Here is a 20,564-nt window from a genome sequence, read left to right as displayed (position 1 = left end):
TCGGTTTTCTGCTCAGGCGACAGCGATGCTTTACTTATTAAGTCACTAATGACTTGATCGGTGTCTTTCCTGTTTGTCACTGAGCCTAGTCCCGGAAGCTCGACTAACTTTCCCGCATCGGGAATTTCCTCTCCAGTATCTGGTGCCTTTAACGCTACAGGCTCAATTTTATCCCGTTCGGGCGTGCTCTGAATACTAGCTTGCTGCGCCTCTGACCGTTTCTCATCGTTCAACAACGTCGGCCCCGCAACTACCGCCTTTGCAGCGAGCTCCCGAACCTTCGATCTGGTTAAGGCCTGAACGCTAGCCTCACCAAACAAAAGCCCCTTCTCGCGCAGGAGGTGATCGGACCTGTTCGAAAATAGGTACGGGTACTGGGGGGGCAGCATAGATGACACTGCGGCCTCCGTCTCAAGTGCTCCGAAAGGTCCTTCAATAAGCACTTTTGCTACCGGCAGACACACGCTATGAGCTTCCACTGCTTGCTTGATCCATGCGCACTCGCCCGTGAACATATCGGGTTCTACGTAAGAGGGGTGAACTACATCCATTGTAGCTGCGGAATCGCGAAGCACTCGGCACTCTTTCCCGTTCACGAGGAGGTCTCGCATGTAAGGCTCGAGAAGCTTCATGTTCTCGTCAGTGCTGCATATAGACAAAAACACGACTTGTGTTTTTGTTTCTGGACACTGCGCCGAAAAGTGACCCGGCTTCTGGCATGTATAACAAACGCGCGCTTGCCTCATCTCGAACCGCTTTCTGCGTTCGGCTTCGGTTGCCGCCGTCTCCTTACGTTCGGTCGGACTGCTTTCACTCGCATCCGCACTACGTGTGTCCCCCTTTGCTCTCATGGGCGTGAACTTTGGCCTCTCAAACTTGGAGCCAAATTCACCCTTTTGACCGTCCTTAGCTCCACGAGCCCGACGCGTCACAAACTCCTCGGCTAACTCAGCGGCTCTAGCCACCGTACTAACGTCTGGCCTATCCAAGACCCAGTACCGCACGTTCTCAGGTAACCGACTATAAAACTGTTCTAGCCCGAAACACTGCAGAACTTTCTCGTGGTCACCAAACGCTTTCTCTTCTTTGAGCCACTCCTGCATGTTTGACATAAGCCTGTACGCAAACTCTGTATATGACTCACTTTTGCCTTTCTCATTTTCCCGAAACTTCCGACGGAACGCCTCCGCTGACAGCCGGTACTTTTTTAGCAGACTCGATTTCACTTTGTCGAAATCCTCTGCCTCCTCTCTCTCCAAGCGAGCGACTACGTCGGCCGCCTCGCCGGGTAGCAAAGTGAGCAAGCGCTGTGGCCACGTTTCCCGAGAGAACCCCTGCTTCTCGCACGTTCGCTCAAAGTTAACCAGGAACAAACCAATGTCCTCTCCAAGCTTAAACGGCCGCATCAGGTCAGTCATTTTGAACAATACTCGTTCTCCTGCACCGTGTGCCTGACTTCCATTACGAGCGCGTTCCATCTCTAACTCGAGACGCTTCATTTCCAAAGCGTGTTCGCGCTCTTCTTTTTCTTTCTGTTCTTTTCGTTCACGCTCATCTTTCTCTTTCTGTTCTTTAAGTTCGCGCTCCTGTTTCTCTTTTTGCTCTTTAAGTTCGCGCTCCTGTCTTTTTGCCGTCTCCCTCTCCTCAATGGTCTCAAGGCATTCCGACAGCTCGTCATCCTCAGCTTCTAACTCAAGAATAGCCCTTAGCAGTTCTGGTTTTCTGAGTTTGTCTGAGACATCCAGACCCAACTCTCTCGCAAGCTCCAGCAATTTCGGTTTGCGCAACGACTTCAAATCCATGGCTGCTCTGAATGCTGCTTTCTCTACTGCCTACTATTGTCTTGCCGCAAACTAACCCGGTAGCAACGACAACCACAATTACCAGCTCTGTTTCTAACACTAACAAAAGCCTGGCAAAACTCAGAAGAAGAAAGTCCCGCACTCACCAAACCTCGCAGCCAAGACTTCAGCGCAGTCGTTCCGCTGCAGGCAACCAGTCATCACACAGGGCTCGTTGCGCTGCTCCCGGATGGTCGTTGTGCTGCTCAGCATACAGTCAACCGCATCTCTTCGCTGCTGGCCTCCGTTGTCGCGATCTCACCGCTGGCAACCAGATGTTGGAATCGCACCGCTGGCCCGAGTTGTTGGGGTCTCGGTGCTGACGCCCGTTATTGCCAATGGGTCGCAAGCCCCAAGGGTAGCGTTGGCCTGGCGGCCTGGGGCACTGGAAGCATCCGAAGGTCCCGGCAAAGCATGAGAAGACTGGTAACAGAACAACTTGTTTATTCTAACATAGCAAAAGAGCGGCCGGTCAGGTCGACCGAATTGGAGAGACGGGAGAGCACGTAACTCAACAGTACAAATCGGAGCCTCTCCCCTGGCGTCCGGGGGCAGCTGCTCTTATACTCTCGGCGTCGCGGTCCAAAAGGGAAGGAGGGAAGGTCACGGGATGAAGGTCACGGGACGGCGGAGCATGAGCCCACGACGGCGCGAACTGTCGGGCCGAGAGACCTGCTGAACCGAGTGTAGTGACGCATCGCCAACCCTCACCCACACGACGGCGCGAACAGTTGAGCCGAGAGACGTCCAGGCTCCTCATTCGGGGAACTCCGCTCCCCGGCTGCCGCGCTTTGACAAGCGAGGGCACACACACACACACGCACACACGAAGACACGTGGCACTGAAACACGCCTGGACACGCTTGGCGGGTAGGCGTTGCGGCGGCGTCGAACAGGCCAAAATGTCCGCCGTTCTGAACAAAGCCCCGGCGTCCGTTGCATCCGCGCCGGCATTACCGCGCGTTGTAGGCGAAACGTAACAGCGTGCTCATAGTATTTGCATCGCTTTCGGGTGGTGTTGACATTTGTGTTTGGGGCCATCATTTTTTAAAAGAACGCGTTTATACGAAATAATATTGGTTGAACATAGCAAACTTTCGGCAATGTTGTCCACTTTTCACTGCTGCATTTGTATTGTAATCAAGATTAATGCCTTTTTGCACAATCAAAAGTTATGACAACGGCCTCTTTCTAATTTATAAAAAGAAATGTACGCAAGGCGGCGCCTTGAAGTTTCCTCCCTCGGTGCGAGTAACCAGCGAAATGAACAAGAGATGGCAGCGCCGGCGCTTGCGTCGCGCTAGTGGATATCTCTGGCGCGCGCAACGCTATCGGTGATACTCGGCTGTTTCTCAGCCAGCCGAGTCGGGCTGAGTCACTTGCGTTTCACGAGATAGCGATGACGTGGCCTAGAACGTGCGCGCATCACCACTGGTAGGTCGCGTATGTTGTCTCAAGCAAGAAAACAAGCGCATTGGCGCCAACCATGCGATGACTCATTCCATTTTCCGGGGACACGCATCCCAGCTATTGAAGCAGACGACGGCTTGTACGCAGCAGACGACGGAAGCGAGAAGCGTTTTCGACGGAATAATCATATGCTTTGAGATAGCTGCTTTATTTTTACTGCGGAGGAAAACTGTTTTGCTTTACTGATAACGCTACATTCAGTGCCATCTTTTCAGTTTCTTAGGCGAAACGTCAAGTTGGCGTCACGTTACATAAGCAAAACTGGGCCACCAGCGCCATTTTGTTTGCGTCGCGCCTACGTCACGCACCGAAGAAAATGGCGGAATGTCCAGGGGCCGAATCTTATAACGGTTCGGAATACGAACCGTTCGCTTCGCCGCTTACGTCACTAGATGTGCCACTCCCAAGCCGGCGGTGGAAGAAGGGGAGCACGCGACCAATAGATGAGAGGGTGCCACCTCTGAAGTGTACGTCATTATATGACGAGGTAATCGAGGAATTGCAGAATGTTTCTGCTTGCTAAATAAATGTAAAATATAAATTAAATATTATACGCCAAGTTCTGAAGTATAAACGTGTGGTGCCAGGCGTTTACGCAATGCAGAAGTAATTTATTAATGTCATTCTTTTTTATTCTCAGCCGACAGGCGGTATCGCAAGCGTAAATGAGTTGGCAGAGCGCAGCGCTATGTCGTCTGCTACCAGGAGCTCGCACGATGCACGCAACAGGAACGCACTGCCGGCACTTCTCAAGTAGCGAGTGCGACAAAACCGTGAACTGGTTCTTAGGGACACCTTTACTAGCCGACTATATCAATTTTCCATCTTTTTTCGCCCTTCGTCATCGGCTCGGACATGACTCGCTCGCCGCCGCGCTGCCGCTGTCCCTGCGATAAGCCCCACGGCGCGTCGCGTGATAAAAGCAATGGAACTTGAAATCGAACATTACGATACACGGGCCCTGCATTGCCTGCGCGAAGTCAAATCGAAGAGTGTGGTTCTGACGATGCGCGCTGTGCCGTAAAATTGAGTAACAAAGTGCGGCACTCCCGAACCAGAGAAAAAAAAGGGCAGCCAAATAAGAGATCTCCACAATATCTTCCCGTCCTGACTGTATAGTTTTATCAGCCGAACGAAGGAAGTGCTGAACGAGCCTAGGTTGAACCCTTCTGACTGCTGAACGGCGATATGCGAGCTATTCACGCTGGCGATAGCACTGAGAATTCGATGTCACCATGCAAATATCTCCTTGGCATTGGCTTTGAAGCTGAGGTCACGGGAAAGCTGACCCAGCCCTTCAACCGGCCAACACATTAATTGCGAGAGCAACTTTGTGGACAGTGTCGGCAGCAGAGATCTAGGTCATTCCGATGAATGCTTCACGTCCGACCGACCTCTGGGAGCTGCAGGCCGGTGGCGATGAACCGCAGCGCGCAATATTCCTTCCTCTGCGTGGAATGGCCACTCGTACGCTTGCACCTGAGTCCCCTCCATTTGATAGCGTAGCCTGCAAAAGGTTTACTTAGAAAGCCAGGAAGGGCGGTGCAACTCATTATCCGTCACTTCTTCGAACGCGTATCGCGCTTCCAGCCGTGGTCGACACCGAAAGAGGAACGCCAAGCAGACGACGAAGGCAAGTAATAGCCTCCGAAGCAACCAACGCACGCGCGCGCGACGCCCGCGTGTCTCCGGAGTCGCGCGCGGCCACGGTCACAAGCCAAAGCCAAGCCACAGCAACGGAGCCCAAAGCGGACTACCCCTTCGCCGGTTACTACGACCGGTTCGCTTTGAAGATGATTGACAGATGCGTGACGTATTCAAAAATTGCAATACCGCCCCGCTGCCTCTGACGACCTGTGACGTAATCAAAATGTTGGCCAATCAGGTGAGGCCAAAGGAACGGTTCCCCAACCGAACCGTTATAAGATTCGGCCCCAGAATAGCGCCCCTAGCGCGCAAGGAGACACGCGGTGTGACATGCGCGCCACGTAGTGTCGATACGTGGACATTTTGCATTGAAGTTGCATATTATTACACAAGGTAGTAAGCCATGTAGTAACACAGGGAGCGGTACAAGGCAGTTAAGGAAGGTTTGAGGAAGAAAAAAGAAGTTTAAAAAGGTGCATACAAAGATACCATTAAAAATATATATTTTGTATACCTTATTAAATAAAGCTGGCCAGGTGACTATGTCACCCCCAATCGGATACCATCATCATTAGCATCGTATCGTGCCACTTACCTTGCGAAGTGAGATGCGCGCCGCATAGCGTCAGTACTTGGGCCCTTTGCATTGCAGTCGATTGTATTACACCAGGTCACGGTGGTAGAATAGGAGCGGTGGCCAAACGAGCGCCCCAAGCGCGTTGCCGCCCCTCTCGAGTTTCTACAGCCGTCGCCAGGTGGCGAAAGAGGTTTATGGACTCAAAGACGCGCATCGCAAGCTTTCGCTGTGCTGTAAAAGCTCGGTTATTACCGCAATTTTTCTGGCTTTAAAAGGCTGTTTATGATTTTACTAGTTTGTAGAGGCTGTCTATTGGCCTTGCCCACAGAAATAAGTATGTCAATTCTATGGAGCTTAAGAATTTCTAATCGGCGCTGGTAATGTCGATGAGACTGACACGGAACGCCGATCGCCAGGGACGCGCGTGTGTTTTTCTGGAAGCGTGAAAATTCTTACCGGCACGTGTAGAGCATAAAAAAAAAAAAAAAACTTTTGGTTTTCCCATCACTGTGGGTAGCATTGGGCTTATGGACGTAGTTGATTTACAATCGCCTGGCTCTAACTAAATTTCACTGTGTGCTCACCAATTATTTAATTATTGTTTAGCTCCCTATAGAAAACAAAAAAGAACTGTGCAAAATAAATATAGCAAAACATTTTATTGGCAGTTAGCTTGTGAATACAATTACGCTATGCTAGAAACTCAATACTTTTTCAAGGTTGCAGTGTACAGTTAAATGAAATGCACCACGAAGGCACAATTGAGGGCAAGAAAGTACGTGAACACGAAATCTCGTACGCCTTTTGTTGCGAAGCGCTAGTTCAAACCAGTTTTGATAGCTTCCTTAGTTTTTTAGTCTTCTCCTCCACTTTTCGGTTTTTTTCTTTTGCATACTGCCGCATTCTCATTCATACGTAGTGTAGTAGTGCAGCAAATGAACCATAATGGCTGCCTTGTGATCATAGCATGCAAAGGCAAACGTATATATATATATATATATATATATATATATATATATATATATATACATATACGTCAGTTCTTTTTTACCCTTTATAACACGGGTTTCGTAAATCTCTGTCTTGCGAAACTCAACTATCCGAATTTACGCACGACCTACTACTACACATGGACGATCATCTTCAAATAGATGCAATACTCCTAGATTTTTCAAAGGCCTTTGATCGCGTGTCTCACAATCATCTCCTTGCAAAATTGTCCTCCCTAGGTATCCACCCCGAGATTATCAAATGGATAGAAATAGAAACAGGACGCGTCCAGTTTACCTATGCTAACAATTTTCAGTCAACCCTTACCAGTGTAACTTCCACTGTTCCCCAAAGCGCAGGTTTATCTCCTCTATTGCTTTTTGATTTACATAAATGACCTTCCCACTAACATATCAACGAAGCTGCGGCTTTTTGCAGGTGGTCGCGTTCTTTATAACCCTCTTCATACACCTAACGACACAATCGCCCTACAACATGACCTTGACACTATCGATTATTGGTGCGAAAAATGGCATATGCCTCTAAACCTCACTAAATGCAAAGTAGTATCTTTCACGCGCAAACACACCGCCATACACCACGCTTATCGCATTAACTCTGTTGTTATTGACCACACGTGTACTTACAAATATCTAGGAGTTCATATGACGCCATTACTTTCATGGGTGAAGCATATTCAGACAATTTGCTGTGAAGCTTCACGCACACTAGGGTATTTGCGACGTAACTTAAGATCCGCATCGTCCGAAAAAAAAAAAAAACTAGCATGTTTAATGTATGTGCGACCCAAACTTGAGTACGCATCATAAATCTGGCCTCCCTCGCAAGCTTATCTCACCGATGACTTAGAACCCGTACAAAACCGCGCTGCTCGCTTCATTACGTCACAATATTCAAGACATATGGGTGTAACCACCTTAAAACAAACTTTGTCTCTTCCACTGCTTGCTTCACGGCGCGTAACCTCTCGTCTTTGCCTTCTTCACACGTTTCCTTACTTCACCCACTCAGGACACGCCCTCTTAGAACGCCCGTTCAGAACATCATCCCGTTTATCTCATACTCGCCCCTTGGCGGCGATAAAGGGCCGGACGACGGCGATGAGCAGCTCATTCTTTCCGCGTGCCGCAACACTTTGGAACGCACTCCCGGATAATATTGTTTCGTGCAGCGACCGCAGAACATTTCGCGAAAAACTAAACGATTTTGATAATACCAACGTGACCACCTAAATACCACACTTGTCTTATTAATATTTATTTATCGCCTCGTTGGTACTGTTTATATGTTCCTTTTGCTTCTTTTTTGTAATTTTCTCTCTTCCTTTTGTACATATTACAATCAATGTGCCCTTTCCTATGTTACTTTCTTATGAAGCTGTGCTACATTAAAGTACGCCCCCCGCCCCTTGTGTAATGCCTTCGGGCCCTTAAGGTTGAATAAACGAAATGAAAAAAAAATATATATATATTTACTGATTAACACGAGAAGAAACAGATGTACTTATTGATCGTGAACATATCAAAAAGATAATCGTGTCAAACGTGATTCATTTGACAATGACGCATTAGTCACCGCATAGTTCTCGGAACCAATCTTTATCCAGCAAAATAAAGAAATAAAACAATTAAACAAACAAGGAATAAACGACGCGTCTGAAGTCACGCGTAAATCCGCGCGAAAATTCCGCTTTAGACGACGGTCAGAGACATAAAAATACAGTTTGTATGATCGCGAATGCCCGCCGGGTACGTACTTTCAAGTACGGCGGAGCGGTGAAATGGGCCCAGATAATGTTCCTATATATCTCCCGCAGGGAGCAGAGTTGCGCATAACTTTTCCGGCGCCGCTCGCACCGCTATTCGCCGAGAGCTATCACGTGGTGGAAAATGACGTCAAATGTTCAACGGCGCCGCTGAGAAGCCAACTTTACAGGCGCGACGCCGACTAGTCGTTTCCGTCAGTGCCATGGATATCGCAATCAGCGGACCGTCGAGCGTGCGTTGCATTCATAGGCTCCGTGTTGCAGCTACGGCATTCGACTATATTAAGTCAAGGACCTTGGGGAAGTGATACGAAACGCATCATATTGACACTTGTGTTCCAGCATGACGCGGCGCAGCGCACCGAACTGCGCAAACCGCAAGCACGGTGGCAAAGCTTTTTACGCGGTACCGTGCGGGCGGAAAGATGTGCGCCGGCGACTGGTATGACTACTGCTGCGTATGGGCCGAGACCGGCCGGCTCCGAAAGGGCAATGTGAGGTGCGTTCGCCTTGTTTGCACTGAAGCAACATAAATTATCTCGAGTAACACCCCTGTCAACGCTGAGGTGCCTACGCCTTGCATGAGATGTTGTTCACTTGTACGATTTTCGGCGTATATGTGCAGAACGACACAGAGACGGGACGAAGAATGAACGACTCGTCTGCATCGGGCTGCACATATACGCCTACCATATATAACCTACCAACTCACCCAATTCGCTGTATTGCTTGTACGATTGTTCTGACTATGCGGGTCTAGAACAGTCGGTTCAAAACGGAGTAAATACTAGCAGATACAATTCTTCTGTTATTTACTCCTCTGTTAATACTCCTCTGTTATTTATTTCTGTCGGCGTTTTAATATTAATGTAACGTTGATTGACGTGCTAGTCTTCATTTTTTTGCAAGCGAAAACCTCGCGCACTCCCTCTTATGAGACAGCTGTGATAGCTTCAGCATTTACCGCCCGCAAAATCTTGCTTCTTAGATCGGCCTTAGTCGACACGAGGAATGTAAAATTTTGCCGGTATGTATAATAAGCGCTATGTTATACTACATTGACCTTTGTAGTATGAAGAGATAAAGAAAAATGTGTTCTCATATTACATTCAGCAATGTGCGAATAATTACTTTGCAAGTATGCCATCTTGGTGTGATTAGTTCAATAAAAATGACCTGTTGTTACTCTTAATAGCTTGTCGCCTTTCCATTTGCTTTGAATTGCCTTTCCAGTTACTGCGACAAAACTTCATATGCAAGCTGAAAAACATTGCACCCCATTCGTTGCAAAGTACTGTGTGTTTGCACGTGAACTTTGAGCTGTTAATTCGAGCCACGGGCGTAATCAGGATATTATTTGGGGGGATCGGGGGGGGGGGGAGGGGAGTGTCCTACCTCCTATATGCACGTCCATGCCTTTGTTTATATATGTACGTGTACATTAGTGCATACAAACTAAACATTTCGGTAGACTGGAACTCTACCCAATTCCGGCTACGCCAATGGGTCGAGCGTAGCCTGCATTAAAGAGTGCCATCGTTCTGAGCGCTTGCGAACGATTGCCGGATGTAGCTCGCGAACAACAGACAAAAAATTGGCAGTGGCTATACGTAGCGAAAGGTAAGGCATAACACGGTTAGCCTTTGTTAATCTTGAGTGCAAGTCCAGGTTAGTCTGGTTGTCTAGCTATGTTGCGGCGTTTAGCCAGTCGTTCGGCGCGCTGTTCGTCTGTTTCCTGGGCAATTCGTTTGCTCTTCATCTCGTTCCGATGCCGATTCCAGGCCTCCTCCTGCTTATCAGACTTGTCGCCGTCCATACTGCCGCCTCGACTGTGGTTGCGACGCCCGCGAGCTCTCGTTTTCAATCCTCCGACATGTTATCAGGCATGCGACGCAGCTGGCGAAGCGAGCGGAAGCGAGCGCAACGACGAGGAACGCGTGTGACGTCATACCAAATGGCGGTAGCGGAAAAGCGCGGCGCTGCGCAGTGGCGGAACAACTGTGGCTCGGTGCTACTAGTTGCGCACGCGCAGTAGTGACTAGGGAGCGAGAGAGAGAGAAAAGTATCCGCGGCTAGGCACGCGTTGTGACGTCATGTGCCTCCTCGGAGCACCGCCACGGCGAAATCGCAAGTTCGCGGCCAGTAAAGCTTTCGCTTAAAAAAAAAAGAAAAGCAAATGGAACACTGCGCAGCAATAGCCTCCTGCGGGCGCGAGTAGCGGCTTCACTGCATAACTGGAACATAATGCGGGACCTATGTGCTACTCTGCTCCCTGCGGGAGCATATACAGGGACACTAGGCCCACCTGCTGCCACCTTGCGCAAAGCCGCCGCAACTTGAGAGACGTCGCGTATTGCGCAGCGCATTGGCGAAGCGGCGCCGTTTGGCCACCTCTCCCATTCTACCACCGTGCACCAGGTTGAACGCCATGTAGCAGTTCCGTAGGTAGTGGTAAAAGGTAGATCGAGAAGTCTTGACGAAGAAAAAGAAGTATATGATGTATAAATATTGACGTGATGAAAAACATGTATGGCATACCTGATTAATTCAAACAGGCTAGGTAACTATTGGTCACCGTCCGTTTAAAAAAATCCAATTAGATCATCATCACCATCATTAGCATCATGACGTGCCATTTCACATGCGATGTGACATGCGTGCCGCGTAGCGTCGATACGTACAAACTTTTCATTGCAGTTCCATTATAATCGACCAGGTGTCCCGATATGTAGCATTGCATATAGCATTTGCATAGTGCCTGTAGCTCAAGCTGGTTAAGTCAAGCAGGCTAGGTGACTATTTACCACCACCCCGTTACGAAGGGTATGCCAATAAACGATCATTACCATCGTCATCATCACCAACAGCAATGTACCTACCTGGCCAATATACCTGGCCAAAGCAAGCGGGCAGCGCAACACCAATAACAGAAGCAGGCGACACCGGCGTCGGTCGTCTGCTGTGCGGTACTCCTCACAAGCGTCATTGCGCTTTCGATACACATTAACTTTCTAGGCAACTAGAAATTATTCAGACGTCGCCTGTCATTTTAAAATTTAGATTGTAAGTGAATATTATTCAAAACATTATTATTAGTAAGTAAACATTGTTCTGGTATTAGTGCAACTACCGTTAGAATCCAGGCGGCGCTAGCGTCGACTGCGAAAATCGGCCCCATTGGCTCTGGGTATGTCACGGGCTTGGTATATAGAGCAGGAAAAGTCGCAACTCGCCGTTGACGCCGGGCGGTCAGTTCAGAACATTCTCGTGAAAACGACTCGAATATACTTCGCCGCGAAGAGCTCGTACTGCGTGGTTACGAAAATGGAGCTCCTGAGGAGCCGCTCTCCAGCTATGACTGTGCTGCATGTGCTGCACAAAAACCTGTGACTTTTATTGCTACAGCAATTATATGAACACTGCAAACGCATTTCTGCCGTCGCCATCGCCGTGAGGTTCCGTACGAAGTCCAAGGGCGATAAAATAATCGCCGCGCACCGTGTGCTGTATGTGCGAGTGTAAGCGTGCGAGGGTGAGCCGGCAAACACGGCTCAATCTCGCGTGTACGAACGAGGAAGGCGGGTTGGAAGCGGGCCCTCTCCTGTCGCGTGCTAGGCACGGGCGTGAGGCGAGGAAGGGGGGGGGGGGGGGGGGCGGGGCGTTCTTTTCCGGCGGCTGCTGCGCGGCCGTGCGGGCGCCGTATCTTGAAAACGGATGTGCGACGTGACAAAAGTGCGCGCCCGCGCGGGCCTCATCTTCAAAGTGATCTGCGATGTTTGCAGAGTGCACGTAGTACCGGTAGCTTCGCATGCGCTGTGCTTTCGACGTTTCGTTCGCATTGAAGCGAGAGATGTACGAAGGTCAATTCAATCCCGGCTGCTGCCGCGATTCTTCACTCCAGCCTTTTCACAGCGAGTTTCTCCGCTCATCGAGGGAGATGTGTTCATGTTTACGCGTGCGCGCGTGATACTGTGCTTGTTAATTTAGTTAAAACACGTTGGCGGGCTAGTTGGTTTGAATCCACGATAAAATGTGTAAGCTTGACTGAACTAGGACAGAGCTGTCTCTGTGTGTATGTTTCTTTCTACGTCCTCCTACAGTCGTGCTTATTCATTATATCATTGTTAATTTAGTTAGTGAGCGAATCATTGCAAATTTATACGGATGATAAAACTACTATATTTACTTCGTATAGCTATCTACTAATTTGCTATCGCAATCGGTGCTTCGCCTTTTGGGCGAAATTGCGACTTTTTTATTACTTCGCCAATAAGTGTTTTCTCGTAGCCACATGCATGCTGTCGAATGCTCAGAGTTCGATGGCAGCCTTCGATGTTTCACGTTTCAAGTTTCAAGTTGATTGCTTCATCCATTAGTGGTACATATATGCAGTAGAAGTTGTACAGAAAGAGGTCCCACAGTTAGAAACTACCAGGGAACACCACGCCATATGCGACAGTAAAAAAATTGACTCGCCATCCCGGCCCAGCGAAAATGAATGTCCAGTGAAGCTGTTGGAAACCACCGCTACAACTGGTGAAGGGGGTATGCAATGCTTCATTGGTTTAGAGTAATGTGAATAATAATAATTTAGAGTAATGGTAGTAATGCTAGTAATGGTAATTTTGGCAGCACGCCGACACAGGTCGTATTGCAGTGTTTTTTTATCCCTTTGACGTTCCTCGTATTCACGTTGCTCCTCGGGAGTCCTAAGTGTGGGTTGCGTAGCCATAACGGTGCTACAACAACAATGAAATAAGTTGCTAGGCTGGTTCTTTTATGTACAAACTCTCCACGTCATTCCCCACGTCGCAGGAGGCCGTCGTCGCGGCAGCTTGCGCAACAGTAATGTTTACCGGGAAACGTACGCGGGGAGCGCTATACATACCTCGCTTTGTTATTAGGAGCGCCTTATTATCAATTATGGGGTTCGGGTGCTTGTTATTTATTGAAACAAATGCTGTTCTCTATGCTGTATGCGTGATTCCAAAGAATGTATGCACTTGTCGCTTCACTTTGGTGAGTGCTTGAAACCTCTGACTTACTTACCGTACGAGCCGCTGTTCCTGGCCTGCACTGCCGCCGGGATCGGCCCACATTTTCTGCTAATGAACGCGGACACGAAAAATGCCGACCAACTAGAGGTTAACAGCTTCGCCGTAATAATACACGACATGGTAGCCACAATTGTGAGTGAAATCGCCCGAAGGCAGGTTTGAGCAGTCTGTGCACACCTAGAACCTATAGAATGGCAATGTCGCATGCACGTGGACTCTCCCAAACACGCCGAGGTAATTGCGTGCGCGAGCCACGCAACGTAAGCTTAATATTGATCGATCTATCCAAGCCGTGCTCACGCATGCATTGCCTCGTTTGTGCTTCGGCTATCGAAGGCGCGTAAACTAGTTGGTATCTGCCGATGACCCTACATGCGCGAAAGCTGGTGTGCTTCTACACTTGCCACAGTGCAGAGCCAAGTTGTTCCGTTGCTTCTGGCGAGAGTTGTTTTCGTGTTCTCCGAGGCGAACATTGAGGTACCGTCTGGTTTTGCCTATGTACGTCTTCTTGCAATACAGTGGAATTTCGTTCACGAAATTCGTTCAGTTCACGTGTGGTCCCGTGTGCCTGATGGTACATTCATCCTTTTTTGGCTCCTTCGGGGTTTACACGTCTCCTGAGCCAGCTTAACTTGTTTGGGGCTGTAAAAGTGACAGGAACTCCTACTCACTGAGCGACATTTTTGATCCCATGGGATAAGATACTGATATAAGGAATCACGCTCGTTTTTGACCAGTCGCGGGTATTTTGCCCGTGTTGGATACTCTTGCGGATGAATTTCAGGACTATTTCCGCTAGGTCTTGAAGTAGCCGGACAAGAAATCCCGCGTCGGTCAACCTGCTTACTCGAGTTTTGGAGCTCGAGCCAGCCTTGTGGCTACATGACCTTGAAAGGGCGTTTGTAAGTGCGGCGGTCCTTATTACTCGCTCGACAAGTTTCGAGTGGGTCGAGTTGGAGGGAAGTAGGCCTTTCGTTGAGCGGGGTGCATGTTGCCAACATACATGCTCATCGAGAAAAGTTAGGTTTGTGTCCAGAAACCTGAGCTCCAATTGACTTTTCTAGTGACTAACTCTACAATGACTCTACAACGGAGTGACTGTATGGGATATCATTAACAGGATTATCAGAATTGCCCTGCTTGCAGGATTGGATCGAGTAACAAACGACAGTAAACCCCTTGAGAGGACACATGGTGTCACCAAAGGACCAACATTAATTACACAGTTGAGGGAGTCGGCCAAGTTTACTAGTGTACTTACTTCGGGATAGCTCCACTTTGCTCGGCGAGAAACCGATCGACGGACCGACAGGAACCGAGAGAAGGGGTTGTAGGCACTGGAACGCCGTGATTTAATAATAAAATTTTAATGTCACACAAAACAAGCTTGGGCTGAGAAGACCCTTCAGGTTGTCTAGGTTGAACTGAACTGCTCGATGACCAGAATAATACAACATATCAGCGCGAGAACTTGAACGAGATACAACGACGAAACGACATACACGTCTACTTGTCTACGAGAACGGCCATACTCCTCGTCTCTAGTTCAAGTTTTCGCGCTAGTAAGCTGCATCATGGATTTCCAACTAGCACGACCTCTCACACGACCAGAGTAACAACGAGTCGTGGAACGAAAATGATCTACAAGTACGAACTACCCCTCGACATAACCCAGGTCACGTTTGCGCAGCTAATCTATATGTATACTCCCACATACACAACGCTGAGAAGTGAAACGACTCGTGCAACCGCTGCAAACCCGACCGCCTTATGAGGTACTGCATGTACGACGGCTTTAATAAAGTGACGTTGTCGCCCTCGAATGGGTCGCTGTGTATGCTTGCCACATAGCCAGAAACAGTGCCACGTACTGGACCGCAGTCACGCTTCATCGGTCGCTGTAAGTTCATGAGCTCCATCATAGTCTTGGGCTAAAATATTGCCTTTCATTGTGAATGCCTTGTAGTTGTTGATATTGATATTTTTTCACATATACCCTGCGGGCGTCGTTGCGAATAAGGCGAAGCGTAAGGTAGGAGTGACTAAGTGGCACAGCACACGTGAACATTTTATAGGCAGCGTGGTTGAGTTCCATGGCGTCAAGCTCGAGCTGTCACAAAGGCGACGAGCAAATGGCATGGGGTGCAGACGCCGAGCGTTTCAAACATAGAGTTTCCTATAATATACTAGAGGGAACTCTGGCGCTGCAATCATTGAGCCACCATGGGAATGATGGGAAATACATGTATTTGTCTGATCTTTGTGTTTGTGGAATCAGACGTTCTTGTGGATTCGTTTATTACGCTTTTTGTATGCCTTCATTGTCGTAAATTTCGGTGCAATCTATACTTTTCTAAGTGCAGAAGACTTTGCGAACACGCACACTCACGACTACTTGCAACGGTTCAGCTTTTAGAGGTGGCAAAATTGAAACGCGCCAAGCGTCTCAAAACAGTGGCTTGCCTGCGATAAATTAATAAGGCCGTTATATGTCACTCGTCGATGCATGGGTCCGTACGTAATGGTTTCCCTATCGGGCGTCTGCACTAAATGACTAAAGGTCCTGTGTTCAAATCCTGCTGTTGGCCAATTTTTAATATTGTTTATTTAATTATTTATCACGCAGTACATTGTTGAGAATGTCGAGTTGAAGTAGGCATGAAGCCGTCTGAGGCCAGAAGGACGAAGTTTAGGCCAATTCATGTACATCGCATAATTCCCATGTTGGCGCAACCACTCCCATTTCAGCTTCAGGGGGCACTAGCGCCAGAGTTGCCTCTAGTAATTATGGTACGAAACTCTATGGTTTCAAAGAGCTGATTGGATTTGGAAGGAGAGAAGTTGGCATGGGATCGTGGCCTAATGGTTAGACCACTGGGTTGCTGTGCTCGGCGGTCGAGGTTCGATTCCACCGTCGGCCACACATTATTAAGGCGGAAGCCTTAAGTGGCTCGTATCCACGATGGTCTCGAAAACGCGGCGTGCGGTAGTTGTTGTTGTTGTTGTTGTAGCCGGCGTGCGGTACTGAAAGTCATTTGAGCTTGCCTCGCGCAGGCACGTGGTCGTGCCACTGCTCGCGCGTTCGTCGTCGTCTTCCACAGCTGGCTCCGATGCTGCTCATCACGCAAAAAAAAAGAAATAAAAACACGGCAAAATAATTAAGATATAGGTAATTCAGGCACTCGAGCCTTCGAGCTTATGTGGAAGTCGAGTGCATGAGGTTTGTTCCAATTAAGGTAGCGTCAATTAAGGCACTCGAACCGATGACCGTTGGTGGGAGAAAACGAGCAAGAAGTAACAACGAATTCGAATGAAAATATCAAGTAATTAAATTAATGACTTTTGAACGCGCAGGCCTTCGCCTTCACTTTCTTAGGTGTATGCTTAAGTGACTGTCAAGGTTTTTTTTTTTTTTTTCAGTTTGCGCGGGGCTGTAAAAGAGGCTTCACCCAGACAGAAGCGAAATACAGATTGCTAGCAAGCAGCGCTTTCGCACTAAAATAAGCGAGGAAGTTAACTGCGTTCTCGATTATTTGCGTGGTTCCTTGATACTCGCATCACTTTCTGTAAAACTACTAGCATATTCGACATAAGTACGACCGAAAATAAAATATTCCCGTCACGTCTAGGACCCTCGAATCTATTCAAAGCCCTTCTGCTATATTCATTTATAACGAGTGTTTCTACAACAGTAGCGCGTCCTTAGAGACTAACTTTCACGACTTAGAAATAAGACACAAAACTTGCAAGTTCTTTTTTTGTAGTTCAAATTCTTCCTCTCCTAACTCTGCAATTTTGCCTGAGCATCGCCACTGCGCCATTGCGCATCCATCATAAGAAGACTATGTATATCAGCCACCCGCACATACTTCTTTGTACGTGAGGTCCTTCGTTCAGATGACCAGGGACTGGAATGATCACGACGATCAAACTCTATAGAAAAAATTTCCTTTATTGAACAGACGCCCACCCCTCATGTAATATAATACCCTGACAGGGTAGGGTGTCTGATGAATCAAACAATTATTTAAACAAAACAAATAGTGGGTATTCTGCAGAGCTAAAATGGATTACGGCTATGTATTGCCATAGATAGTCTTTAGCTTGCTTAATCGCCTTGCGTTTTATAACATAGCACTAAGAACAAGGGTGAATATAGGTGACCTGCTTGCTGTAAAGTGTCTGCTACAGTTAGAAGTTTTCAACTTTTTTTCTGCAAAGCTCCTACTCGCTATGACTGACGAAGGTAACAATCTAACGTAACCCTATTTGGAATTGCACGCCTTGTCTAGTATGCCCTGTAATTTTTACAGGTTAACCACAAAGAGCAGGTACTGATGCTCTGAAAGAAGTATGTGAGGTTAGGCAGTATATTTCGCAACTTGGGGGGGTATCCACAAGTTACAGTGACTTGTATTAATGTGCTCAATCTCCTTACCCTTATTGCACAGATAGCATTGCCTGTAAACAATAAGACTCAAGAAAATGAACACAAGGCAGATTTATTGTACTAGCGTCTGGGGGGGTTTTCATTTCATTGTACCTGATTTTGACTTTTCCATCAGAAAGACAACATTCCGTTTTTCATTTCTGCATCCTCTTACATTGAAAGTATCACTTCTTCTTTGCTTATGTTGGGAAGTTTGAAACTGATAAGTTATCATATTCGCATTATTTTTTGCGTATTTAAGAACAAAAGTTTCAGTTGGTCCATCCCTGAGTATGCGTGTTAAGAATGCAGGTACACATATATTTACACACGCTGCTCTTGCGTGGATACCATCATGGCTAAAGGTATTTCCGTTGCAGTGCGGAATAACCAAGCATCAGTGCCAAGATTAGGATAGATAATCCTGTGTGGCTGCTGAGATCTGTGTGCATCTTAAGAAGTTATGATGGTGGTAGGGGCTGAAATTACGTGCCAGGCTTAGTAGGTGATGCGGAATAAATCTGGGATTGTAAGTTAGTTGTCACAATTGTGTTTTTGCATGGGTATTTTTAATTGTATTTGCCACCTGCCTATCTCATATTCGTTCCAGGTGCTTCATTGGCATATGCGAAGAAGAGGGAACACAAAGGAGCCCACTCAAGAACTCTGGCGGCTCTTCAAGAAGAAAGGGAGCTTTCTGAGTCTATTTTATTATTGCTTTATTGACTTCAGGTACAGGCTTACATTTTCCGCTTTTCATTTTAAGCTCTTCTGATGGAGCAAGACAGGCTGTTCATAATCTTAAAGTACATGGCAACTGAAAACGGACCTTCTTGTGTTTTTCTTTTTTTTCCGACGTCTGTCCTGAGCATTCATGTAACCTTTATGGAGCGTCAATTATAATTGCATAAAGACATTTGGTTGTGTTAGACAGAAAAGGAGAAAGCTCATCAACAAAAGTTGAGCTGCTGACCCATACAACAGTCAAAAAGGTGGTTTCATTCATTATTCTGCCTAACTATTTATTTTCTAATGAACTCTTGACTGCATGACTTCCACTTTAATTAGACTACTTAATAGATGCCTACAACACTGGGGAATGCTGCACAACAAAAAGGAAAGGGCTCACACACACGAGCACCTGTAGCAATGGCTCGTGTTGCGATTTCTTTTTTCCGTGTATTTGTGTTGCATAACTTTATGACGTTTTCATTTGTCATCAAAACTGCTGTACAGCACAGCAACCATACATATTCATTACGGTGTCATTACGGTCACGATGTCTCTGAGGTGAGATACCTCATGCACGAGTTACGGTTCTGACCCTGAACTGACATATTACGTTTATATAACCGTTTACCCATGCTACAGCATTGAAAATGACGGTAGGTAACTACGTCTTTAAAAGTTTTCGTTCGTGGTCCGGCATTGACAATGTTGGGATGTACTACGGCTTCAATGGTAGTTTCTTGTGGTGCGGCATTTCTAATGGTAAATAAGTATGGCTTTAGAGGTTTTTGCTTGTGGTACGGCATTGGTAATGTTAAGGATCACAACAGCTGTAAAAGTAGTTTCTTTAGTTACGGCATTGGTGATGTTGGTTGGTAATTACACCTCGAGTAGTATTGTTGCGTAGTTGTGACGGTAAAAAAAAATGAGTAGCAACACTGCGAATGACGAAACTGACATTTATCGGACGAATATGTACCCACAAAAACAGGCTACACTCAAAGAAGGATAGCAGCGAATATAGTCGGCGATCGTCAAAATCGGATCTGCGGGCAAGCGCGTCGGCTTTTACACATGAGTCATCGAAAGTTCCAGAATAATCGCACAATGCGGGTCCTACACAATGCGGGTCGCGCATACATGCAATCAGATTACACAAGGTTCGGTGACAACGGACAGCGGATAGAACCGTCGATAACATTCCAGAAGCTTCCGATACATGTAGGCGCGTCCTGCGCTGAGGGATGACATTTGTCAGACGGTGATAAGCGGTCACCCAAAAAACACGTGTCAGTATCATGTATCATTGCGGGAACTTTCTCGCATCAAGAGTTTGCAGGTTGTTGTACCGTAATTTGACGGGACTTTTTTTAACACTGTGAGCTACAGGAAAAAAGTGGGGGCCTAGTCAGAGGCAGTGCTTCTGCGCAATACTAAACGAAAGGGGGTGGGTGTGGACTCGGGACTTCAACAAGTGGACCCAGCAGCATGAGGCTCGGAAGCCCTTCAGTCTACATGGGGTTAAATAAAGTTATGAACTTTCTAGCTGAAAGCATTCACGCGTTTTCAATAATCTTCCGCTAATCATCATCATCAGCCTGGTTATGCCCACTGCAGGGCAAAGGCCTCTCCCATACTTCTCCAACTACCCCGATCATGTACTAATTGTGGCCATGTTGTCCCTGCAAACTTCTTAATCTCATCCGCCCACCTAACTTTCTGCCGCCCTCTGCTACGCTTTCCTTCCCTTGGAATCCATTCCGTAACTCTTAATGACCATCGGTTATCTTCCCTCCTCACTACGTGTCCTGCCCATGCCCATTTCTTTTTCTTGATTTAAACTAAGATATCATTAACTCGCGTTTATTCCCTCACCCAATCTGCTCTTTTCTTATCCCTTAACGTTACACCTATCATTCTTCTTTCCATAGCTCGTTGCGTCGTCCTCAATTTAAGTAGAACCCTTTTCGTAAGCCTCCAGGTTTCTGCCCCGTACGTGAGTACTGGTAAGACACAGCTGTTATAAACTTTTCTCTTG

General features: G+C 47.4%; 1 long non-coding RNA gene across 1 annotated transcript; it reads left to right on the top strand.

Moving 5' to 3' along the window:
* The first annotated feature begins 8,649 nt into the window (after positions 1 to 8,649).
* LOC129381100 (uncharacterized) lies at positions 8,650 to 18,713 on the top strand. Its single transcript, XR_008609326.1, has 2 exons — positions 8,650 to 8,810; positions 18,408 to 18,713. It is a non-coding gene; the product is annotated as an uncharacterized lncRNA (long non-coding RNA).
* The last annotated feature ends 1,851 nt before the right edge of the window (positions 18,714 to 20,564 follow it).

The sequence above is a fragment of the Dermacentor andersoni genome, chromosome 1, assembly GCF_023375885.2.
Source record: "Dermacentor andersoni chromosome 1, qqDerAnde1_hic_scaffold, whole genome shotgun sequence".
Taxonomy (NCBI): domain Eukaryota; kingdom Metazoa; phylum Arthropoda; class Arachnida; order Ixodida; family Ixodidae; genus Dermacentor; species Dermacentor andersoni.
The sequence above is the reverse complement of the archived record's forward strand: the minus strand, read 5'-3'. Positions and strand labels throughout refer to the sequence as shown.